At 43.3% G+C, this 13,244-nt stretch overlaps 1 pseudogene across 1 annotated transcript; it reads right to left on the bottom strand.

Moving 5' to 3' along the window:
- Positions 1-281: 281 nt before the first annotated feature.
- LOC100382540 (Transcription initiation factor TFIID subunit 4b pseudogene) lies at positions 282-7,212 on the bottom strand (annotated as a pseudogene). The gene is made up of 12 exons (NR_159451.1): positions 6,742-7,212; positions 6,151-6,651; positions 4,855-4,913; positions 4,199-4,294; positions 3,571-4,047; positions 3,286-3,426; positions 3,021-3,094; positions 2,618-2,774; positions 2,371-2,452; positions 1,301-1,427; positions 970-1,077; positions 282-551 (listed from the first exon to the last, which is right to left on the bottom strand). The product of NR_159451.1 is annotated as a Transcription initiation factor TFIID subunit 4b pseudogene (transcript).
- Positions 7,213-13,244: the final 6,032 nt, after the last annotated feature.

The following is a 13,244-nucleotide window of genomic DNA, read 5'->3' as shown; positions in this document are numbered from 1 at the left end:
TCAATTTGTACTTCATTTTTCTCCTTCGAACAATCCATTTTGACACCATTGTAATATTGAATTCCTACGTTAATAAATTTGTTACAATCATAGCAATAGTTTTTTTAACTATTGCGAATAGAGAATTAAACACTAAAAGAATAGAGGTCGATATCTATATTTATATTGAGATTCTAATGGGTTTATCAAAATCTACTTGATGTTGTTCTATATTACAATGTTCCTAAAACAAATCTAAAAGGTTGACAAATGTAAAAGGTTGTATTTTTTGGCCATCCATTGGTGAAACTATAAGTATATCTTTATTGTAAAAACATGTTCCTAAAACATTTGCAAACCGTACTTGTTTGCTACATATAAACGTTGTTTGCCCTTATGTTGCGAGAAAGATAATAATCAAAGACTAACTTTGAAGCCAGATACATTGAAAAAATGCTCTTGTGGTTTCCTATGCCGCCAATAGGCAAAACTGATAGCAGGAACAGCAAATAGCAAGGCTGCGCCAGCAGCCACTCCACCAACAATTGCTCCAGTAGTGGAAGAGCTACTTCCTGCACAAAATAAAAGATGTCAACGACAAAGTCATATGTTCCATACCCTTAATCACTCCCATACTAATGTAGGGTAGGGAAAACCAAAAGGACAAGGTAGTTATTGACTTGTTCTGCATTCCTGAATCCCACGAGGTATAGGTTAGTAGCTTCCTATTGTATTCCAGTATTCCAGTATAGCAAATTAACAGCAGTACAACACATACCGCTGAGCCACAGACTAATAGCAGCACAGAATCATAGTACCATGTAACATGCAAATAGCATAGCGCTTTCCTATACTTTCTGAGGTCCATATACCATGCAAGTTTGACAGTATTTCACACATAGGTATACTATTGACTATGATCTCTTTTTAGCCGAGAAAACTGAAGATGCAGCGCTGAAGCATCATAAGAGAACTGAAGATATGGCATACCATTTGTCCAACGTCTGCACTCTCCTTACGATATTGTTGCTGCTGTTCCGTGTTCCTTAGCCCAACTAATGGTTCGAGCACCTAGATGCCCATCACGGTCGCAGTAACCTAAAGACACAAATATTCTGCTTTTCGTCAGCTTTGGCACAAAATTGCAGTACAATCTCACATGACAGAGGGAAAAAGGGAGTGAAAAAATACCATGAAAAGCGCATCGCCAGATCAACGTAGGCCGAGAGGAGGAAAGCAAAAGAAAGAGAATCAGCTGGTTCTGCGTGTGCGGAGAAGGAAGGGAAGGGAAAGGGCGTGGTCCGAGACGAGACACCGATACCTTGGTGTACACACAGAGAATGGAATCTATAGTGTCGGTCATCGTTGTCAACTATATGGCGGCAGTGCTCACGCAGCTCCATGCCCCGATGTGCCTCCTCCAACACCGTCTCCCTGTACGCGAACATCTGGAAACAGTAGGTCAGGATATAATTTTTTGTTAAGCAAATACATGTTCTGATATCAGTATCAGAATATTCAGTATTCAAGAAGAGTTTAGAGATGATTCCAGATCATGGCATAGCACACGGGGAGAGTGGAACAAAGATTATATGAGAACTAAAGCAGAATTTTGAAGACTATTACATGCTCAGTCGTCCATGCTCATGCCTCAGCCAATGCTAGAAGTCAAGCTAGAAAAAAATCTTTTATATAGCATAGTTCCAAAGAAGCAATCCATCATCCCCTTCTCCTCCCTCTGCATTTTTCTCATTTCCAATTGCCAGCTGAAACCCCTCTTGTCTCTCAAATACCTCTCGGTCAGCTTCAATTAACTAAATTCGTGAAGACAAATTGCAGGGCAGCAGCCTCTAAGAGATCAAGCATCTATGGTTCTCGTGCAGCAAGAAGAAGCTGAGGCAGAAAGGCATTGATCCCAACACCCACAAGCCACTTACTGAGGCTGATCGCGGCGGTGCAGCTCCCCTAATCAGCATCGAGAGAACCTTAGGGCCCAGCGACGTCAACCCATCAAGCACTGGTCCTCTGGGGAACTTGAGCCCCCTCCTCAGCGAGACGGCTCAATAAACAATGCTGATGCACGTGTATGACAAGAATCATGCTATGTAACAACTACTATTGTGCCGCTAAGTTGGGGTCATTTCGTGCTTGCTTACCAGGACCAGGTTTAATTGCAAAAGAAAAAATGGAAGCAAATACACTGCAAAAGTTAAATGTTCAAGCCAGTCCCCAGTCATTCCTACTTTGCCTGAATGTCAAACCAATTTTCTGGATGTCAAGTGCATATGGTCATATAGAGTAATAGAGATTATCAGATGATCTACCAAAACATCACTATCATCAGGATACTTATTTGTTTAAAATTACAGCAAAACAAAGGTGTCTCCATACCTTCTCAGTTATTAGTAATGGTTGGCAGAGCTTCCTCTCTAGAGACCATACTGAAGTATTTGATTTAAGTTTAGTTCGTAATCTATAAACAGTAGAAATTGAAGTCAGTAACTTAGAGAGCAAACTTGGTTCCTAAGTTTTTCTGACTCAAGCCAGTCCCCTGATTTAGTAGTGCAGGGTCCTAAGCAATAATCATACGTTGTAAACTATTGAAGTCATTGAGTAAACAATATATGAAAGCACGTACTCATAGTAATCGTGCAGAAACTGCATAGATACTCAACGAATCATGGAAAGTAAAACAGAGCGAAGAGCATGCTAGATTGAGCTTTGAGGTCTAAGATAAACACCCTTGCCAAGATAATCAGATCCTCCATCCCTCAACTCCAAGGCCTCATATATTCCTGAGAGATCAATTGTTCAAAGATATAGTGTCAAATTTTTCTATTCATAGATGTCGAACGTATGGAATTTGAGGTCTAAGATAAGCAAACAGTCTAACTGATGTGCCATATTGATTCGATTGAACTTGAGGTCACCAGTGTACTTTGCTTTCCCCCAGTTTTTTCAGCGCTAATCCCTACTATGAACAGCTAGCTACAGGCAATCCGGCATCAAACGCATGAATTTTGGAACAACGATGTACATACCCGCATCACATGCCGCTCGCTCTAACCTTTAGATCGGTTGCAGGCAAACTCTCGAATAATAGTTGTTTCTTCCCCTGAGGGTGGTCAAATAGGGCAGCATCAAATTGGCCATTAAACAAATTTCAGGGTTTCATATAACTTAATAAGAAATATAATGCAAATTATCAAACAAATTAAAACTTCAGGCAGTAGTGTCCGAAATGATTTTTATGTGCAACTAAAAGTAAAAGAAAACATAGCAACACAATAGCAAATTAATACATACCTGAATTTTAGGCTCTTCTTGAATGCCATGAGATTGAGTCTGACTTAAGCTTGTTGCAGCTAAAGGCTTTAGGTGCACTCAATTGTTGTGACTGGCTTTCCATGCCAGCACTGACTTTTGAAGATCCCAAGGCTTGATTGACTTGTTTTGCATGCATCACAGCAAAAGAATTCTGTGAGAATTCAGAATTTTGGCTAACAGTTTCATTATTCATATGTGCTGTTGGAGCAAAAGAAATAGTTTTTTGCTCCTTGTTTGCTGATTGTTGCCTTGTAGATTGATTACCTGGCGCATTTCCAGACACTATGGATCGTGTTGGCACACTCCCAGATACTGTGGTCACAGCTCCCCGAATCAAGTGTGCTCTTGGATTGGAATCTGCCATTTGTGGTCTAAATGGTGCAGCTGGACCTCCAACTGGCCGCGGAAATGGACGTGCATGAATACTATTTGCCCCAAACACTGGTGAAGATGTTTGTGGTCACTGCACGTGATGCTGCATTGTTTGTACTGGTATGGAGTTATTGGGTGGACGAGTTTGTAACATATGGACCCCTTTCCCATCTGACATGTTTCCCATTTCATTAGCCTTATGCAAATTGGTCGAGTGCTGGCAATAGCTTGTCTCATAGGGATGGTGTGCGCCCATGGATATCCCTTCTGTTCATCTCCTGTCACAGAACCACTGGGAGCAGTCTGCTGACCAGAAACTTGACCTGATAAAGAATAGTTGCTTGGGTTTGTCTGAGGGCTTCGTTGTGCCTGAGCAAACATGAGTAAATAACCCACAAAACAAAACAAAAAGTGCTGGTAAGAATGACTAATAAGATTGCATCACACCAAAAATACAAAGCTATGGTGGCAAGACAGGTTATGTTTACATATAACACAATGAAGTGGAAATATTATTTACCTGCATTTGATATCGTGAAGCAGCTTGCTTAAGCAATTTATCACCAACAATATTCCTTACAGTTTTTAAGAAGTATTCCTTGCTGACTTCATTTTTCTGTTAAAAATATAGGATAAGCATATTAATAGCTTTCATGCAAGTTCTATAAAAACAGACAATAAAAAATCCCATGTGATTACTTGTGACTTATTGACTTGCATCAGTATGTATCTTATAAGAGAAAATTAGTATTACTTGGGTGCAGTAGTAATAAAAATATCCAAACCGATATTTGGTAGGAAATAAAAGTTACTACTACAGTCCATATTTCTATTGTTCTGTGATTCTGATATGTTTATTAGAATTTTCTCGTCCTTGGACAGATTGACCAAAAGTTTCCAGTAAAAAACAATGACATATGAACTGCCCTTCCAAGTTGGTCACCACTTTAATCACAGAAGAGAGAAGTAAGGCTTTAGTAGTAAAAAGAACAAAAATAAATTTTCTAAGATAAGCAAACAGCCTAACTGATGTGCCATATTGATTTGATTGAACTTGAGGTCACCAGTGTACTTTGCTTTCCCCTAATTTTTTTCAGCGCTAATCCCTACTATGAACAGCTAGCTACACGCAATCCGGCATCAAACACATGAATTTTGGAACAACGATGTACATACCCGCATCACATGCCGCTCGCTCTAACCTTTAGATCGGTTGCAGGCAAACTCTCGTCATCCTATCCTCCAAACATAAAACATATTAATACATATGTACGTACATTAAAAGCTGTAGTACATTTGAATTTGCGCATTCATATTCCTTGTTCTAATGATTCAAAGCGTCGGTCCTAATTAACTAACAATCTTCAGTGCTCTTTATCTATCTAAATTTTAACTAAACAGTGGTAAGATCCTAAGCACCCATTTCTGCCTGTTAGACAACACTTATTGATCCAAGCGATGAATTCTATACAACTTTAGGGATGGATGAGGCATCACAGCTCCAATGACATATGTCGGTATAATTAAGTAAAGTGCATTTAAAAGAAAACAATTAGTATATGCAAGTGTCTGGTACATATACAATGTCATAGTGGGAGCAAGTGAGCTCTTGAGTCCTGAGTCTCGTTCCCACAAAAAAATAAGCAACCTCTTTGACTAATCAAATTGCTAAAGAACATTTAGCAAAAAGAACGTTGTTATTTCCTTTGAATAATAAATTTTGACATGTAAGTGTGTGCCCTATATTTTATACTTCAGGGTATGAAAAAAGGCGACACTATGCATATTGCTGCTCCAAGTATCATATAGGTATGAATCTGAAATATTGCGTTCAACACTCAAGCTATTAGGCCATCGTGATTAGATTTTGGAGTGTCACCGTCAGAAATTGACCTTGGAGACTAAGATTGTGGTTCGCTTTGTTTTCGATGAAAATAAAGCAAGGGAGACCTTTCATTAATCTGGAAAGAAAATGATCAAGGAATCAATTGAATATTTTTTTCCTGCAGCCATTCCTGGGATACCAACATCAAAGATGGGCCATGAAAAAGCTGTGGGGCAACAATTTGGTAAACTATTATCAGAGGAAGCATTCAACCGCATAAATGTTGTAGGAACACAAACCCATCAAAGATGCGCACTATCAAATAATAATATCAGATAATGAGCAACAAACCAACAGGACGATATCAACACATCTACTACTGTTAGTTCATCCAGGCATAGGGAACGACATGCTTACCTGCAGAAGTAGCAATCGTGGCACACCAGAAGCATATGCAAACTATTGACACCAGATCTCGCCTAACATGGTCCAAAATGCCACACACGCAGCACATCCCAGCACATTAAGTCGCTAATCGCCAAGGACCGAGACACTGAGTCTCAGACAAAACTCGAAGCAGGGAGCACAAGGAATAAATAAAAAAATAAAACAAGCCGACGAGCATGGAAACCCGCAAGGGAACGTACCGAACTCAACCCACTTGGTGGGCGATCAGATCCGAAGATGGAGCCTGGCGGGCGCGCCTCCCTGTGGTGGATCGAACTCATGTCCTTCTAGAGAAGAGGCCATTTTGCTTCCGGCGTTGTCGCCGTGGGCTTGCTCCAAGTCCAATAGAAGAGCCCCTCTCCGGCGCTCGGCGTCCTCCGGAAGGCAGCAGTACCGCACCGGGCCATCCTCAGTGGCCTCCTATCGCCGTAGGTTCCTGGAGCACGGTCTGGGGGCAGTGGGGTGTTCGGTGTGGTGAGCGATGGCACCTACTGTAGCCCGTGGGGGCAGCTTCAGCCTTCAGCGGGCATTCCCCTCCTCGCACCGTCATCGGCCATTTTCAGATCTGAACCCTAGCTGAGCGCGAGCAGATACGGGGTCGCGGGCGGGCCACGACGGAGCCGATCGTTAAGACGGTCTCGGCGGTGGAGTGGTTCCCGAGCGGTGGGGAGGAGCGCCAGGAACCAGAAATCGAAGATAACCTGCGGCGAGCACAAGCACAGTGGCGGCGGCCGCCCGTGTCAGACGAGCATGGATGGTGGTGAGGGAACGTCAGACAGAGGATCACGTACCCTCTCGACGGTGGTCTCGACGACGGTGGACTTGGCGGCGGGCGCGACGGCGTTGCCGTTGGGCCCGCCCACGATCCCGTAGCCGACGACGCCGTGCTTGGACGACACCTCGCCGGACGGCGCGAAGGACGCCGTCGAGGCGACTGCCACGAGCCACTCTCCCCCCGATCTGCCTCACCTTCCATGTAGACAGAGGATCACGTACCCTTCCGTTGCCTCGCGAGCAGGATACGGCGGCTCCGTCTCATGGGAAGGGAGGGTGTGCGGAGCCGTGGCCGAGCAATTCCCGCGCTAGATCCGTGCGATGCGGAGAAAGGGGTGGGAGGCGGGCATCACGTCAGGGGAGAGGAGGGGGCGCGGTGTCGGGGTGAGCTACAATCGCGGGCGGCGGCAGGCAGGCGCGGATCGGCCGAGGCGCGACCGCGAGATTAGCGACGCGTTCTGCGCGAGGATGTCGGGTGGGACTGTGGGAGGCAGAACGTCAGGTGTGTGCACGCCTACGGTCCTCTCTTAAGAGATAGTAGATATATATATATATATATATATATATATATATATATATATATATATATATATATATATATATATATATATATATATATATATATATATGCTAAGGTTATTGGAAGCCCTGGACTTCCATAACATACAGGAAGCCCCAACTAGTCAGCCATGTACCATCGTAGCTTGCCCGCCAGCCCACCTCCGCATGCGTCTATTTCTTGCATGCGCACAGTTTGTTTCTAATTGCATGCGCGAGAAATTAGTAAGTGTATCCGTTAACTGTTGCATGTATGAAAACAAAAAACTTATTTGAATGTTTTATTCCTTTCATAAATATAGGATCTCAATAATAATCATGCAGCTAGAGTTGAAAACATTTTATGAAATATACTGCTACTAACAATGCTGCACAGTGTAGATATTTATGTAATACGGTACGCTGCGTAAAAAATCAGTTTCCTACTGCATGTGCACAAATTTAGGATGGCAATAATGTGCATTGAGAGGAAAATGGATTGACATGCATGGAAACAAAATAAATCTGATTTTAATGCTTTATTTTGTTCATAAAAATATAATCTCTACAACAACAATAATGCAGTTAGGCTCGTAGGAACCAGTTTATGACGTATACTGATACTAATTATGCTAAACTGTGTAGATATTTATGCAGTGTGGTACCCCACGTAAAAAATATGTTTCCTGCTGCATGGGCACAAATTTAGGATGATAAGAATGGACGTTGAAAGGAAATAGATTGACATACATGGAAACAAAAAATCTGATTTAAATGCTTTATTTCGTCCATAAAAGTAGGATCTTGACAACAACCATATATGTAGGATCGTTGGAACCGGTTTATGATATATACTGACAATAATTATGCTACACGGTATACATATTTATGCACTGTGGTATAGCGCGAAAAAAATCTGTTTTCTACTGCATGCGCCCAAATTTCGGATGACAAGAATGTGTGTTGAAAGGAAATAGATTGTCATGTATGGAAACAAAAAATCTGATTTAAATGCTTAATTTCTCCATAAATATAAGATCTCTCCAACAGCCATGCATCTAGACTTGTTATAGCCAGTTTATGATATACGCTGAGACAAATTATTCTACACGTCGAAGGTATTTATGCAATGCGGTACACTGTGTACAAAATCTGTTTACTATTGCATGCGCACAAATTTAGGATGACAAGAATGTGAGTTGAAAGGAAATGGATTGACATGCATGGAAACAAAAATATGATTTTCAAAGTTTTATTTCATCCATAAATATAGGATCTCTCCAACAGCCATGCAGTTAGGCTCGTTAGAACCAGTTTATGATATATACCGATATTAATTATGCTACATGTCGAAGGTTTTTATGCATTGCGGTACACTATGCAAAAATCAACAAACGTTTACATAAAATGCGAATAGAAATATCATAAAAACCTATCGAAATTGACATAAATATGTATACAAAATAGCATAAAAACAGGACCATCGATCCGCCACCGCTCGCCTCCTAGGGAAGACCGTCGTCGTCGCTCGCGCCTAGGAAGGCCGACGTCATCGCGGGAGGGGGACGCCAGCGGGCGCCACTCCACGGCGCGTGCCTCCGGGATTCACTGTCATGTGCGCTGCTCCAAGATCCGTCGCCGCTGCTGCTGAAGCCGACCGCGCCTCGCGCAACTACCATCACCACCGGGCCTAATGTGCGCCGCCGCCGCTTGTCTGATTTGGGAGCGCCATCGGTGCTTGCCCGCCCGCCATAGGAAACTGCCGTCGGTCGCCCGCCTCGGCGCGCCACAGCCGCTATCCCCCGGGATCGCCGCCGCTCGCACGCCTGAGGAAACTGCCGCTGCTCATCTGGATTGGGAGCGCCGTTGGTGCTTGCCCGTCCGCCATAGGAGCGTCGCCGCCGATCGCCCGCCTCGGCGCGCCACAACCGCTAGCCCCCGGGATCGCCGCCGCTCGCACGCCCGAGGAAACCGCCGCCGTCGCTTGCTCGCCCGAGGGAACCGTCATCCCGCCAAAACGTAATCCATGACGGCCTGGTGGTCTTTTTATAGTTGTCTGCACCTGGTGCGGCTGAACGGGATAGCACTGTTGGGCCAGGGCTTCCTCTAGTTATTGGAAGCCTAGGGCTCCAAACATACAAACTATATATATACTATTTGTCACTATTGAGCACCAAAAATGTCATAAGGCCGGATGATCCGTGGTCCGGACTATCCACAGTGGTGGTACGAACGGTCTGCGCATGCACATAATTAGTTAGAGTTCCAGATTTCTTGCGGAATTTGTTAGCAAAATCCATGGGATAAGATCGGGAACTGACTTGTAACGGGTCTATACCACCCCTTTTAAATAGATAAAGGGGTATGACCGAATGTTCTCACAATCGATCCAATCAAATCTAACTTATCAAATTTACCTTATTTGCATTGTTCTTTTCATTCGTTGGGAGTAGGACTAATCTAGCCTTAGCCTTGCCCTAGTATTAGTCTTCCTTGATCTATTTCTTTGCCATTGTTTGACTCTACATTGACCAGAGGCGTCTTTGTGGCCTGTCGAGTCCAAGACACACCTAGGATCTCTCCTCCCCAACGAGGTTTCTCTCGGGAGGCGAGATCTGGGATTCATGCAAATAAGATTTCTGCGCCAATTAAGGACCGTCTGAGCCCCAAACGCGCATTGTCCAGAAGTGTGCAGAGAGGGCGCAACTCCTGCTCTGAGGTCGCGGACCGTCCGGCCCGCAGAGAACACCGCCAGGTGGTTCATCTCCAGCGATTGGCACCCAAATCAAGCCAACACACATTTTGACGACTCCACTGGGCATCAAGTGTCAAGATCTACTAAAATCAGGCCCTCAAATGGCCGGTTCTAAAGATCACACCGATATATCCTTAAGTCCGACTGTGGAAAGTCCGTCGGTTGATGAGCAACAACAATATGAAGACTTCATGCGTCAAGCAAAAGAGAAATTCTTGTCATAATTCACGGTGGATTGCTGCCAGAAGGTTGTCAAACATGGAGAGACCGAGGTCGTGTCTCTTCTATCTATGCTTCAAATCTCCAATGTAAGTAAACTAGACGACACTCAATCTATTAAACAATATATAGATCAATAACAAGATCAAATAAAACAACAGATTGGAGGGTTAGAAGAATCAATTAGAAAATTAGCTATTCGTTGGAGAAATCGGTTGCTCCTAATTTTCTATCATATGAAACATGTAACATGGTGTCTATATCTAATACATCGGCAACATACGGGGATTCGCAATCCCAGCTATTATATGGTATGCCAATGAATTCTTATCAGGGCAAATACCACCACTACCATCCCTGCTTGACAGATCGGTGCCCCTAGACACGACCGAACCGTCTGAGCCTGTTCCCGGACAGTCTGGCCCTTATGCGTACCGTCCATCTCTCCCTACCAGACAATCCATGCTACGCTAGGACCACCATGTGGCATCCCGGTAGTAGCGAACACAACTGGACAGTCAGAATATACCATCGGATAGTCTAGCATCATGTTAGAACATCCGGCCGCTTGGGCCGGACAATCTAGATACGCATACGCAGAACCTACTGTTGTGCACCATACTCTAATTTATTACACACCACAACAGTAGTGTGTTTCCCCCATACATATTTAAACTACATCACACTATATGATCATAGGTCAATCACCATTCTCAATCGCCCACGACAAGGTCAGCATAACAATGCCCGACCAAATGAGCCCCATAGCCCAAGGTCCGGTAGTCTGCCACAAAGCGTAGTAGAGAAAATTAGGGAAGATATAACTGAACTATTTCGATAGAGGCTCGAAGTATGTGTAGCCAAGATAGGGCAATCATATCAAAAGCCATATGGCCACCGGTTTGACATTGTCCCATACCTGCAAGCGATAAGGATACCAGAGTTTTTCAAAAATTTTGGTGAAAGTGGTAGAAGCACACATGAACAAGTAGGCCAATTCCTAGTACACCTTGGAGAATTGGCCGATGGGGAAGCCTTTCATGTTCGTTTATTTTCTTTATCCCTTACTTGTATTGCTTTCGCGTGGTATGCCGCCCTGCCTCCTAATTCCATTAATTCCTAGAATGATTTACAAAGTAAATTTCACGAGCATTTCTTTTCTAGGGACTTTGAATTAGGTTGGCTAATTTAGCTTCAGTCCGATAGAGACATGAAGAATCAGTTAATGGTTATATCCGGAGGTTCTGGGACACTAGAAACCGATGCTTTCAAATCCTTGCCGCGAGCAAAGAGCTAGTAGGGCTGGCTTTTAATAGGCTGTTATCCTACTTAAGAGAGAAATTAAATGGCACCAAGTTCTTTTCAATAGCTCAGCTACATCAACGGGCTTTGGCCTATGAAAGCCGAAGCAAAGAGACGTCAAAATTGGCTGGCCATAATGTACATCTAGTGGAGCGCAATAGTTAAGGTGATGAATACGTAGATATATGTATCGCTGAGATTGTTTGGCCAACAAAGGACAAACCTTCGCCATGTTCTTCTTTGCAACCAGTTCAAATGAATCGGCAAGAAGACGTTAAATTTACTTTTAATGTTGCGAAGTGCGACAAAATATTTGACGAGCTAGTGAAAAGTGGCAACATTAAGGTAACTTATACTATTCCTCATCTAGATGAACTAAAGAGACGTGCTTATTGCAAGTGGCATAATTCCTTTTCTCATACCACCGATGATTGTTATGTTTTTCGGAGATAGATACAATCGACCATAAATAAGGGCCAATTAAGTTTTAGGAGATACAAATTGACACGAAACCATTTCCTGTCAATATAATAGAACTAACTAACAAAAAAATCTTGGTTCGGCCTGAAGTGGCCGATAAGGACAAAGGCAAGAACATTGTCATTGGTGATCCTCGCACATCAAATACATCACGAGGAGTGGTTGCTTAGAAGGCTCCAGGCAAGAAGACTAAAAAGACCGAAGGCACCGGGGCGCAAGAGCGATCAGACAGTCGATTAAAGCTCCTTATCTCATGCACCGCGAATGGTCCGACATCTATGCCTGGAAAGTTCGAAGCCCACACGGACAATCCAGATGACTTAGCCAAACGGTCCGAAAGCAACTAGAGGCTACAACAGCCACATAAAACTAAAGGGGGTACACAGTAGGGGTGAAGTACAAATAAAGCGCTATATCGGCTAGTCAAAGTCGGCCCTACTTTTGATCAATTACTCTACAGATACGCTAAGAAGGTCATTTTGCGTGATCGACCAATAAAGCAGCCTCGGTCACCCGCTAAAACAAAATGGCCGAATAAAACAGTCCGAAAGGCGACGCAACAAGCATCGCATATTCATCTAGCTCCAGTGATGTCAGGATACTTTCCACCCGCATACTCATTATCGATATATTATCCTGTTCAAATGTGCAATAGTACAACGATGAACCTATATTACGTGCATAATCCCTTTGCTTATTCAGGCTAGGGGCACCACAATTCTGTGCTTATTGACCCATTGATCAAGTGGTAATGGTCGAGAAAGATGCAATCCTAAACAACCTTAGGACTCTATTAAATAATCACCTCATTACACTGAAAAACCGATGACTTGCATCAGGCTTGGTTCTTACTTCGGGAACAAAGTAACTTGTGAGACCTATTGTTTCTCGAAGGGTGCTGACAATACATGTGCTTTTGGTTCGTCAACCTCCACCAAAAGATAGGAGGCATATGTTGAGCACCAAAAATGTCCTAGCAGGCGGTCAGTGTGTGTGCACAATTAGTTAGGGTTCCAGATTTCTTGTAGGATTTGTTAGCAAAATCCACGGGATAAGCTCGGTAAACAACTTATAACAGGTCTAGACATCCCCCTTTATTTAGATAAAGGGGTACGATCGATCAAATGTACTTATCAAATTTACTTTATTTACACTTTTCTTTCCATTCCTTAGGAGTAGGAGTAATATAGCCTTAACCTAGCCCTAGTATTAGTCTTCCTCGATCTA

The sequence above is a fragment of the Zea mays genome, chromosome 4, assembly GCF_902167145.1.
Source record: "Zea mays cultivar B73 chromosome 4, Zm-B73-REFERENCE-NAM-5.0, whole genome shotgun sequence".
In the NCBI taxonomy this organism is placed as follows: Eukaryota; Viridiplantae; Streptophyta; class Magnoliopsida; order Poales; family Poaceae; genus Zea; species Zea mays.
The sequence above is the reverse complement of the archived record's forward strand: the minus strand, read 5'-3'. Positions and strand labels throughout refer to the sequence as shown.